Below are 11,656 nucleotides of genomic sequence, written 5' to 3'. Positions count from 1 at the left end.
CCAGAAGAAACCCTTTGGCCAGGCAGGGTGCAGTGAACGAACACGTCTATGAAGGGCATCGGCAGTCTGCTGCCTGTCACTCCGGACTATCCAACGCCGGGAAATCCACTCTGCCAGGGCGGCAGGAGTTCGAGGTGAAAGAGGAAAAAAACAAAGTTGCCATCTCTCATTAAGATTTATTATACGTCTGAACTTTTGTAGTCCCGAAGCTTAACGACAGATGGTGGTGTAACTCCACCAATTTTGTAACGTCTCCTTTTCTTTGATGTTGTAATACAGATTCTCCTCGACTTGACTTCGGTTAAAACCAGCATTTTCTGCCCTTTCCCAAGTGTCTCGGAGCACTACGGATGGAGGAAAGGGAGTGCACCTAGTTCGAAGACGAGTCTGTTATGTGTTCTTGTTCGCTTTCTAAACAATCCTAATAGAAAATAGCAATCGTATTGACACCTAACACTGCCAGCAGCACAGAGAAATTACATTAAATTAATTAAAGGAAAATGGTTTCAAAGCGGTTTATTTCAAGCGAGAAATACAATTGTGCAGATGAAATCTTGAACCGTAAACAGGAACAAATAAAACGCACCAGCGTTTTTCATTAGAAAGCCAAGTGACATTTTATACCGTCGTCGTCCTTGGAAAAAAAAACAACCCAAAAAAAAAGTAGGGAAAGTGTGTGTTTGTTTAGCTTTAATTTTGGGTGGAACTGCCAAGTCGCGCCGAGTAATATTAGCGGCCAAGCGCTGTGTTGTTCCCGGCACGTTGTGCCCACCAGATAGAGGGTCTGCCTGCGAGGCCACACTCAACAGGACGAGGGGTTCGTGGAACAAAGCGCAGCCCGGAGAGAAGGCTGGGAGTGCTGCGGGCTCTCACGGGAGCGATGGCGGACGGCCCGACGGCGGCGGCCCACGGCAGGGCCGGGCCGGGCCGGGCCGGGCCGGGCCGGGCCGGAGCTGTGGGTCGCCCTGCGCCGCCGCTCCCGTCCCGCCGGCGGGGGATGCCGCGGTCGCCCAGCGCCCAACGAAGTTGGCGGCGCCCGCGGCCGGACCGCGCCGTCCCGCCGGTTCGGTGCCGCGGGCTAACCGCAGAGAACGTGCGCTGCACGCTGCCTTCCGCCGGTACCAGGATTTGTCCGCTACCGCGGACGGCGCCTGAGGGGGAGCTGCCTCTCTCCCGGTGCGCGCTTCCTGCCCGAGGAGAAGGGGGACTGGCGGTCTCTGGACCGCGCAGCTTGCGCCCCACGAGGCTCCGCGCCCCTGCCCGCGGAGCCCATGGGCGGCCGGAGCCTGCGGGGCCCGATTTCGTTTGCGGGCCGGCGCGTCGCGTGGCGGCGGGTCCCGCGCGGTTCCCCTCCCGCCCCGTTGGCTCGTGGGGCGCGGAGCCGTGGAGGGCGGCTGCCCGCGGGAATTCTGTCCCCCGGCTCCGCGGGGTGCGCACCGAGCAGACCCCGCAACCGTTGCGTTCTTAGCCCTCCGCGGCAGCGGGTAGCGCCCCGGTAACCCGGGGCAGCGACGGGGCGAGGAGGGGGAGACGAGGGGCAAAGAGACAAAAGAGCCGCGAGTAGCAAATAAATATATTTTACGGCCACCCATCGGCAGCACCGCGGCCCCGCGAGCCTCTGCCCCGGCGCTGAACTTTCACCTCGCGAACCCGGCCGCGCCCCATTGGCTGCCGGCCGGCCCGCCGCGCCCCGCACGGCCCCGCCGCCGCCCCGGCCCCCGGCCCCGCCGCCGCGGGCGGGCGGAAGGGTGCGCGGCGGGGCGGGGGGCGGCCAGGGCCGGGGGCCGCCGCGGGGGTCCCCGCCGAGTTGCCGGAGTTGTGACGGCTCCGCCCCGAGATAGCGGCTGCCCCCGGCTCTCCGCCGGTGGCGAGCGGCCGGCAGTGCCCCCGCCGGGGCTAGCCGGCGGCCCCGGGAGCGAATGGCGCGGCGAGCAGGCGATCTGCCACTTGCCTGTAACAGCGAGTGGGAAAGTTTGTGGGATTTTTAATCGTGCTTCGTAAATGCGGTGACTGTTAATTCTGAGTGACAGTCACTTGTGATTCTGGCCCTCGGCGCGTACAGAGAGCCCTGCTAGCGCCGGGGCTGCCGCGCGGTAATTAGGTGGGCTCCGAAATAACAAACCTCACATTCCGCTTGGCCACCGCCGTCCGCTTTCTCCTGCGCCCACGCAAGTTCTTTCCACCCAAACACACCCCCAGCGCTCATTTACTGGGAACCGTGGCGAGGACAAGGGAGGACAGGACCAGCTATAGCCACGATGCCAGCCCTTCTCTCCCCGTTCCCCCTGATGCCCTATCCCACGCAGGAATCACTTAAAAGTGTTTTTTTTCTGGGGAAAACGGCAGTCCCAGGGGCGGGCGGCCGTTCCAGACAGGAGGGAAGCGGCCGGTCCCTGCTGTGGACATCTCCGGAGCCCTGCACCTTGCTCCAAGTGCCAGGGCTCGGGAGAAGAAAAGTTTCAGGGCTCACGCGTGCCTCCTCGGCATAGCTGCTGCCATCGGCCAGGCCTGACCTGCCGTCCCCCTCCCGCTCGGGTTCCCCGGGCTGCCTTCGCGCGGGGCCGCGGCACCTCGGGGGCTGCCAGCAGGCTGCAGCCGGCCGGCACTGCCAGCACAACACACGGCTTTGTTTTCCGCCCGTCTGCTAAACTCGTTGTTTCTAACGGAGCCGGCGGAGCAGGGCGGCGGGAAGGGAGAGGGGGCGGGAAGGGGCAGCCGCCGCAAGCAAACAACTTCCCCGACGGTTTGTTTACATAGCAGGTGGAGCTGCCGTCCGCCGCGACCCACAGCGCCCGCTCCGCCGGGGACCGGCCAGGGGAGGCGCGGATGGAGCGGGGCACGGCCCGGCGTATCCCGCCGCACTTTTTTTTGTTGCCATTCCCCCTCCGCTGCTTTCCCCCCCACCCCTCCCCGCGTTATTAGCACTTCTGTGCAGGCCACTCTGCGATCATGTGAGGGAGGGCTCCCTTCGCACTCCCCCTCTCTCCAAAGCAGCCGGTGTGTGTGCGGCGGGTTTTCTTTTCTTTTTTTTTTTTTTTTTTTTTTTTTTTTTGCATTCCCAACAAAACACATACACACAGGCGGCACACTCCGCACACGGGCGGACCCGCACGCCGGGGGAGGGAGAGCAGCACCGCCAGCGCCAGGCAGCACCAGCCGGCGGGAGGGCGCGAGGCTCCGACGCCGCTCCGCGCCCGCGGAGGGCCCCGCGCCGCCCGCCCGCCCCCGCTCCCCCGGCCCGCGCGGCGGCTCCGCCCGCAGGGACTCTGTATGTGCGCGCGGCTCCGCTCGCCCTTTCTCTCTCGGTGTCAGCTCGCCGGGACGCCCTACACGGTGTCTCCTCCCGGTAAGTGCTACCCCCCCACCCCGCCCCGCACACCCGTCCCCTCCTCCCTCTGCTCCCCGGTGTGACTTGCTACTTCCACCGCTTCCACCCCCCTCCGCCGCCGCTCACTGACTTGCCGCCGCCGCGGGAAAGTTTGGCTGCGGCCGGCGCGGCCGCAGCAGTGACATGTGTCAGGTCTCCCGGCGCCCGGTGGCACCGCTCCCAAACACGCACCGCCCGCGGGGGCGGGGGCGCGCTCTGCGGTGGGAGCCTGCGGTGCCCCAGCCGGAGTTGGGGCCGTGCCCGGCGGGCCGGGCCGGGTCGGCCGCGGGAGCCGGCGTAGGCTCCCCCTCAACAACTCGCGGCGGCTGCGGGTCGGCAGGGCCTCCCTCCCGCAGCTCAGAGCCGCGCAGCGCCGCGGACCCCCCACCCCCGCGTAATTAAAAACAAACAACCTGTAGCCTCTCCGCACGGGCAGAGAAGTGCCAGGCGGAGACGGCTTGGGGCCAGGCTGCCGAGGAAGCGTGTGCGGGAGGCTCGGTTGCCCGCCGTTTGTCTCCCCGTTTGTGTGTGGTGGTGTGTTGGATTTTTTTCTGTCCCCCGCCCCCCCCTTTTATTTTTCTTTCTGCTTCTTTTTACCCGAGACCTCCCCGGCAGACAGCCCGGGTGAAGAAACGTGTCACGTTTCTCCTTTGTGTGCTGCCTGCCCGCCTGCCCGCCGGAGGGAGAGGCGCACCCCAGCCCCCGCCTCTCCGCCCGCCCGCCCGCGCGGAGGGGCCGCTGCCGGCCGCCCCCTCGGGGCGCCCTGCGCGGCGCTGCCCCGGGGCGCCCCCGCTGGCGTGGGAGGGGAAGCGCAGGGGCGCCGAGGTGCCCGTGGGGTAGCCGTGCCCCCGGGACTGTTTGGGCTGCGCAGGGAACAGGGTCGTCCCCTGGCCCGAGACAAAATTGCCTAGACCCAACAATTAATAAATAATGGTGTTGGAGCTGCGGGGTTCCGGAGGCGGCCTCCGTGCCTGGTACGTAGGGGCCTTCCCTTAAAATTGGCTTTGAAGTTGAGGAGAGCTTCGGGACTTGGAAAGTTTGGGAAGCGTGACAGAATACGAGGAGAGGGGAGCGGCCGCGGTGGCCGTGGCTGCGGAGCGGGCTGCACTCTGCCGTGCCATCGGGAGTGCCGGGGCGTCCTTAGGACGGAGGGCGAGCGCCGGCGCCTCCGCTCCGCGTTCTGCCGCGCCGGGCGCGGGGTGCGCAGGCGGCAGCGCTCCCGGCCTCCCGTAACCTGCCGAAAGCCGTGTGCCGCCCGGCGGAGCCTGCGCGGCCAAGGTAAAGGCACTCCGTGAGGCCGTTTTGTATTTTTCCCGTAGTTGGGCTCGCGTCAGGTTCGGCAGGCAGCGGGCCCGTGTCGCAGCGCGGCTCCTGGCCGAGAACGCTGGCGAGCGCTGGTAAGGTCCCGGGATGGAGCTACTAGACAGGCGTAAAGCTTAGGCTGTGGGCTGGCAGGAAAACGCTCATCTGAAATTTGCGAGAATTGTCCAGATAGAAAGTGGACTGCTGGTATATTCTCCAGGGAAAAATAATCTCAAAAGTAACCACCGTGAATCTGTGGTATTGTCCTCTATTAGTAAAGAGTGCAGAGCTACAGATAGAGGAATGGACAGTACCCTGGGAATCGCTTATACTTTTAGGAAGTGTTGCTTGTGTACATATGTACCGAGAGAAACATAGAAGTTCTTCTTCCAAAGAGGATCTTCCCTGGTCTTTCCTGTGCATTAGAGCCCCTATCCAAACTCAACTCTTGAGAGCGGGAATCTTTCCTTTGACAGCAGTAGGAATCGCTCCATTGACTTTCACGGGCTCGGATCAGGCCCTTGGAAATTTTTCTACGAAGGTGGGACTCAGAAGTTGTGCATGGTGCCTGTATCCCCCCATTAATCCGTGTGTGTGTGGGGGGGAAAAAGTCAAAGTTTTAAGATATTTTGACAGCTTTAAATTTTTCTTCTCTGTGCAAAGTAATTCAAAGCCATTAAAGAAAAACATTACTGCTAGTAGTATTACTCTAAAGAAAATATGATTAATTATTAAATTGGTTTCTCTAATGCTGCACTAAACCCTTTTAAGTGGGATATGGTTTTAATTGTTCGAATTAGTATGTTCTGAAGTTTTTTCTTGACAATAATAATTTTGTTCATAGAAATGTAGATACTCAAAATACCTGTTTTGTAGTAATCTGCAGTTTTAATGTTCTTACAAAACAGTTCTGTTCTGTAGCATTTTTGCATGCTTAAATCATTCGTTTAATTACTCAGGATAGTCAGTCAGTAAGAGGTTAAGGGAAATTAAAGAGTAGTTCAAATAGAGCATTTCCAAAATGCATGTAGTTAGACATCGTCATTTATTTTGATAATATGTAACACCTGAAATACACTGCTTCATGTGAGGCCTTGTTGGTGTAGGCTTTAAGGTTTAACAGTAACCTTAGGAGGAAGCTTAAGCAGAATCAATTGTATAAATATTTGTGTATTTCTTTGTTTTTAGTTTAACCTCAGCGATTTTTACATTGTGTCACGGGGTCTTTGCTACAGTGCAGTGTTTATATCATCTGAGAGAGGAAAAAACCCAAATGTTTTGTAGCTCTCTGTTTAGTGAAGATTTATGTAAAATGACCAAGTAGTCTATAAGGAACAATCAAATTAGAGTGGGTTTGAGTGTGAGGAAGAGTAAAAGAAATATACCAAGTTCGAGACATTTCAATCCGTAAATACATGGTACTCTTATAAAGCTGCAGTAGAGTTTATGCAGTAGTCAGGTGAATATTTCCCAGATGTTTGAAGTGACTTGTTTATTTGGTGGTGTTTGGTTTTGTTTTTTGTTGCATTTTTTAATGTAATTATCTGTTGCTTATACATTTTTTAATGCTTTCCATAACAGAATATGTTGGGACTATCATTTTAGGAATAAAGGTGTATTTGCTTAGTAACATTCCTGTTAGACTCCATTTTTTTAAAGTTCATGTTAGACTTAAATGTATTTTTTAAAAAATACCATAGAATAAGATTTTTTTTTTTTTAGGGCTAATTTATGTGAGCTGGAATAAGCTTTTTGTATTCTGAGAAATATACCCGATTCAGCATTTGCATGCACAGTAGTTATTTGGGGCTAGTGGGCTGAAAACAATTAAAAACTTCTGAGATGTGGTCCATGTTGTGGCAGTGTTTTGCTATCTGTCATTGAAAATGTCACTTAACCTTTTTGTTTTTCATCATTGATATATGAGGGCTGGTATTTATCTTTCTGATAGAGGGGTTAATTAATATTTCTTGAACATGGAGTACTTTTTTGTTCCATTTCAATTTTCACCTGCTTTATTTTGGAGAAATAAAATTGTGATGCTGACTGAAAATGAATGGTTCCTGGGAGTTGTTTTTTTTTTTTCCTTTGTTGATCATATTGTGAAGAGGTCACTTGGTCATATGAAATGAAAATGATTTAGGACATAGGTCGTTGAAAAGTACTCATAGGATGATTTTGACTGGAGAAAAATGCAAATCACAATCAAAAAATGCTGTAAACTTTGTTGTAAAATAATAATTTTTTGTACATTGGAACTGATTACTCTTTTAAAATTTTATGACAGCTAATAGGTCTAGAAGTAATGCAAATTGTCTATTTTTTTTTACAGCCACTGTAGCGTACTTCTCAGCTAATCCTTGTTAGAAGAAATATTTGTCATTTAGATTCCTGTTCCCTACCCTGTTTTGATTTGATACTTTTCTTGATTGTATGTGTAAAGTAGTGGTACCAGAAAAACCTCATATAAGCGATGAAATTGTAGAAAATCTTGTCTGTAATAAACTAACCTCTTAAAGTTAATCTTAAAATTGCAATAAAATAGTTCCATGTTAGTTGTTTGAAGGCTTTCTTCCACATTTGTTCCCTTACAGAATAAGCATACTTACTGCAATAATTTCCAAGAGTAGCTTTGGACTTAAATTTCAAAACTTCTAGACCAGCATAAAAACAAGGAACAGTCTCACAAGTATTATTTAGCTCTGATCATCTTTTTTTTTTTTCTCTCCTTTCTGAGGCTTTCTGTAGCTTAATCAAATTTACTGCTTTTAAAAATCTTGCAAAATGTTCACTGCAAATTAAAAGAGGCATCTATTCTTTGTTGTAAGATTTGCATCTGCTTTTGTTTTCTGCTTTTTTTAAAAATCCAATTTCTGATAGATTTGTGTTTAAGGGCAACACAATGTTTTATGTCAGAAAGGTGGTTTTGAAAGTGCCAGTAATTGCTTGCTTATGCTGTCATCACTGAAGTAGCTGAAAATAATCTCTTTAATGAACAGTTGCTACAATGTTTATTGCTTCACCAATGTATAGTTTGGGATGATGTTAGAAAGTAACACTTGAACGCTGGGGAAAGAATTTGTGTAGAATTATGTTTAATATCACAATTTCAGTTCCTGTTCTAAGAAAAATAAAGTTACAATCCTAAGTATACTGTTTTTAAGCTTTTTACTATCTTAAGTCTTTTTGGTAAGTTTTGGAGGCTATAAGAACATTGTAGGTTTAACTTTTTGTTCATTTACTTAGTTATTTCTTTTTCTTGCTAATGGTAATTACACATCTCTTGTTGGAAATGGTTTTGCTGCAGTTTGTTTCTTCTTTAACTATATACATTGATCTGGCTGGTTGCTGAGGACTGAGCCGATTCCTTTGGATATGGTATAATGCACCCTCTACATGCCCTGCTGTGGGTCTCTTCTGCTAGGTGGCAGAGGGCTTTAGGTGGGTAACAGATGACTTTGTAATTGGTTAGGCTGAGGAGCAACAAACAGGTTTAAAGGACAGGCAGCACCTTCCTTCAACCTGCAGAAGGAGATTTTTCTGCCCTGCCCACTCCATCCACCCCCCTTGCAGTGCTGTGTGATGTCCATTCTGCGGTGAAAGGAGAAACTGCAGATCTCCATCATACAGCCCTCTGAGTCACAGAGAACTCCCTTTGAAGTTCCCAGGCTGGCCGTGGCTTACCTGTAGAACTTGCTTGTTTACCATGGGGCTTCAGGTTCCTATGGGCAGCAGGTGCTGAAAGGTGGTGGAGTGTCTCTGTTTTGCAATGTTTCCAGCCCATTGATGGTTGCAGGGGTCACAGGGACACACACTGTGAGTCCTTTGCCCAGTGATCTGGTCCTTTGGACCGCTGTGGTTAATCAGACATGGCTGCAAATTGTATCATGTTAAGCATTTCTGTAAATTGCTCATCTCAGTTTTGTTTCATCTGCCTCCAGTACATCATGAGGATGACTGAGATTCCAGTGGGCCTGTGCTAACCTTGTCCTGGTGGGAGATACTGTTGGGCTCAAAACTGGAAATTCATTTGAGGAGCCATGTTTTGAGGCTAGAGAGTACGTCACTATAAATAACTAGAAAGTTGTTGGGATTTTGTAGGCACAGTATTTAGTAAAAAAGTATTTACACTGTTACAAGAAAAATCCTTTATCTTCTTAGATTGATGTTTAGTTGATGATCGTATTAGAATGATTTATATTTTCTCTAACAACGTGATGTGTATTTTGCAACTTTGGTCAGAATTTGTCTTCAAGTAAATTCAAATGCTGATTTAGTCCATTATTCAGCTTTTGTATTTCAGCCTTAACCCACATGATACATTATGTATTTGATGTAATTTGAAATAATGTATTTGACATAATTTAACTAATTACATTTTGACATATATTTATATTAAAATAGTCTAATCTTGATGGATATTGCCACTACAATTTTAGTGATCTTATCATTTCAGAGAAGGAAGGAGAATGGCTGTGTTATTACATTGCTTGTTGAACAGGACCTTATTGTATTATTCAGCCTGAATACTGTGAAACTTGTGTTTGGAGAAACAATCTCAGAATTGCAAAGCTATATCAAGCATAATCCTTTAAGTATCTATTAGGTGTTGATTTTGAATTTGCCCAGGAATGGTGAAGAAAATGTAAAAGACGAAAATACCATTTAAATTTTGCCATGCTGTCAGTACTAAGTCTTATAAAAATTGCTCACAATTACATTGTTGATTTATCCTTTTGTAAGTCTTACTGTTGATGTTGAGAGGGCATATTGTTCTTCTGGAATTACAACCTACCTAGTAAAACAAGTGGTGGGTAATACCTGTGTAATAAAACCTGTAGTTGATGTTTAACAGCTTGGAAGTTAGATCAGAAATTGACAAGTTTTGCCGTGTAAAAATATTGCAGTGGAAATTGTAAGGTTTAGTGGTGGGAAGCCACAAAGGGCTTTGGAAAATAGGGGGACAACATGCAAACAATGAAGAGTTGGGAAGTGAGGGGGAAAAGGCCAGAGAAAACTTGGGGCTGGGAAGGAGCCAGCAAAGGCAGCACTGCCAGGAGGTGGGCAGCTGCTCAGAAAATAGGGGCTGAGGTTCTCAGAAGAGCAATGTGCTTTCATCTGGTGCCCAATATGGACAATACATTTCTTCACCTTCACTTCTTCTATGGGAAGAAAAAATGAACGTTTTTGCATGTCAGTTTTGTGCACATGGCAGGCACAGGAGTTACACCAGGTTATGCTGGCCCTAATTGAGGCCGCTATTTTTTAAAATACTATATCTTGTTAAATCTAGTGTATGTCTTTGGAAACTTACTTATTAATTGTTGCACTGAAATTTGGTATTTAATTACTGAAAAAAGTATAATTTTATTAATATGATAGAGATCTTTTGAAGATAAAGGGGAAGAAAAGTGTCTAGAAAACAGAGGCTAGTATTTTTTAGTCTGAAATACAGAAATTGAAATATCTCTGCTTCAAGGCACTTCTTTGTGAGCGAACACAAACAGGATTGTGGTTTCATTACAGTAGTTACAGTGTTCTTATGACCTATAAATGAAAACATGAAAACCTAATGCAGTCAGGTGTGCACAGACTGCCAAAGATACATGTATCTGCTGTTGTGTTTTTCAATTGTGTCAGTGTTTTCACCTTTGTAGGACAACATATTCAATAAGGAATAAATTATATCATGTATACAGTATGGTCAATGTAAGAGAAAGAGTGCTGAGAACTTTGTGATATGTGCCAACAGTCATTCTTCATTGAAAGAATATATGGTGAAGGAATATATGGGTGCTAAAACTGTAAAAATATTAAGAGGGAACTTGGCTAAAGATCATGAAATGCTTTTGTGCAAAAATTTATTCAGACCCATTTGTTGCTAGTCTTGAATGCATTTAAATTACTTTTAATGTTGTGAAGATGCCTGTCAATTGTTCTCAGTACACAGTAACTGTCAGCATGCATTGTATGGTCACTAATTCAACAGAAAACTATATTGAATATACAGAAGTTTCATATGGTGTCAGATTCTTGCACATTCTTTTGCTTTAGAAGAAGAATTAAATCTATTGTGATTGAAACATTAACTTGGCATTTAATTCTATTTTAAGAGACTTCTTTAGACATCTTTAGAAAGAGTTAATGATGTTTGGCATTGGATGTCCTGTTCTTGAGCCTCTGTTTATTATTATTGACAAGGAAAGGGTGTGAAGTGTATCTGAGCAACCAGAAATGTTCATCTTATGAGCTGACATATGAAACCCTTTAAAAATATTGGTTAAGTTTTTTTTTTGTTTTTGTTTTTTTTTTGGGGGGGGGGGTTGGTTTGTTTGTTTTGTGTATTTTTGTGTATGTTTGATTTGGTTTGATTTTGTTTTTTTTTTTTCTTCTTTTTTTTTAATTTGATTTTGGTTTTGAGTCAGGGAATTTGGCCTGAGAATCAGGCCACATGCTCAAATCACAGAGAAACCAGGAGAATGGTAAACTGCCAAAATATTTGTGTATCACTGCAGGAGTGGTAGGTGAAGATGCTGATGATCAGTCCAGTGTTTCTCCTGAGAAGCTGTACAGTTTTGGAAGTGGTGTATTTCCATGCCTGTGCATGTCTGACTCTGCAGCATCACAGGGCTTCTTTCTCCATTCTCAGCTTTCTGGCAAGGAGACCAAGGCCTTCAGAAAGAAAATTAATTTATCCTTATGGGTTTATTGCGTCTCAGGTTATGGGACAGAAAGTTCTAAAGAACAGTGCAGTCAATCCTTTGCTAAATGTGAGGGAATGTGAGAAATGTTGTTCTCCAGGCAGGAACTGACCATGCTGGAGTGTGTTTTACAATGTAAAAAGAGGTATTTAATGGGTTATGATGAGAAAACATGGCCTTCCAAATTATTCCTTGGAAAAATGAGGAAAGGATTATTTCGAACCAGATTAGCATTCATTTCCAGCCGACCTATGGCTTGCAGCATTGGTGTCATGCCATGCTCCAG

General features: G+C 48.3%; 1 protein-coding gene across 6 annotated transcripts in view; it reads left to right on the top strand.

The window, feature by feature from the left end:
* Positions 1 to 3,223: 3,223 nt before the first annotated feature.
* FOXP2 (forkhead box P2) overlaps positions 3,224 to 11,656 on the top strand; it is a 398,909-nt gene continuing 390,476 nt past the window's right edge. For 5 of the 6 annotated variants that reach the window (XM_077783452.1, XM_077783451.1, XM_077783445.1 and 2 more), the window contains exon 1: positions 3,224 to 3,346. The gene's annotated coding sequence lies outside the window, so the exon portion shown is untranslated. Of the gene's footprint in view, positions 3,347 to 4,639; positions 4,765 to 11,656 lie in introns of those variants that run through there. The other variant, XM_077783446.1, reaches the window with a different exon arrangement.

The sequence above is a fragment of the Lonchura striata genome, chromosome 5 (genome assembly GCF_046129695.1).
Source record: "Lonchura striata isolate bLonStr1 chromosome 5, bLonStr1.mat, whole genome shotgun sequence".
Lineage (NCBI taxonomy): Eukaryota > Metazoa > Chordata > Aves > Passeriformes > Estrildidae > Lonchura > Lonchura striata.
This window is presented reverse-complemented; position numbering and strand designations above follow the sequence as displayed.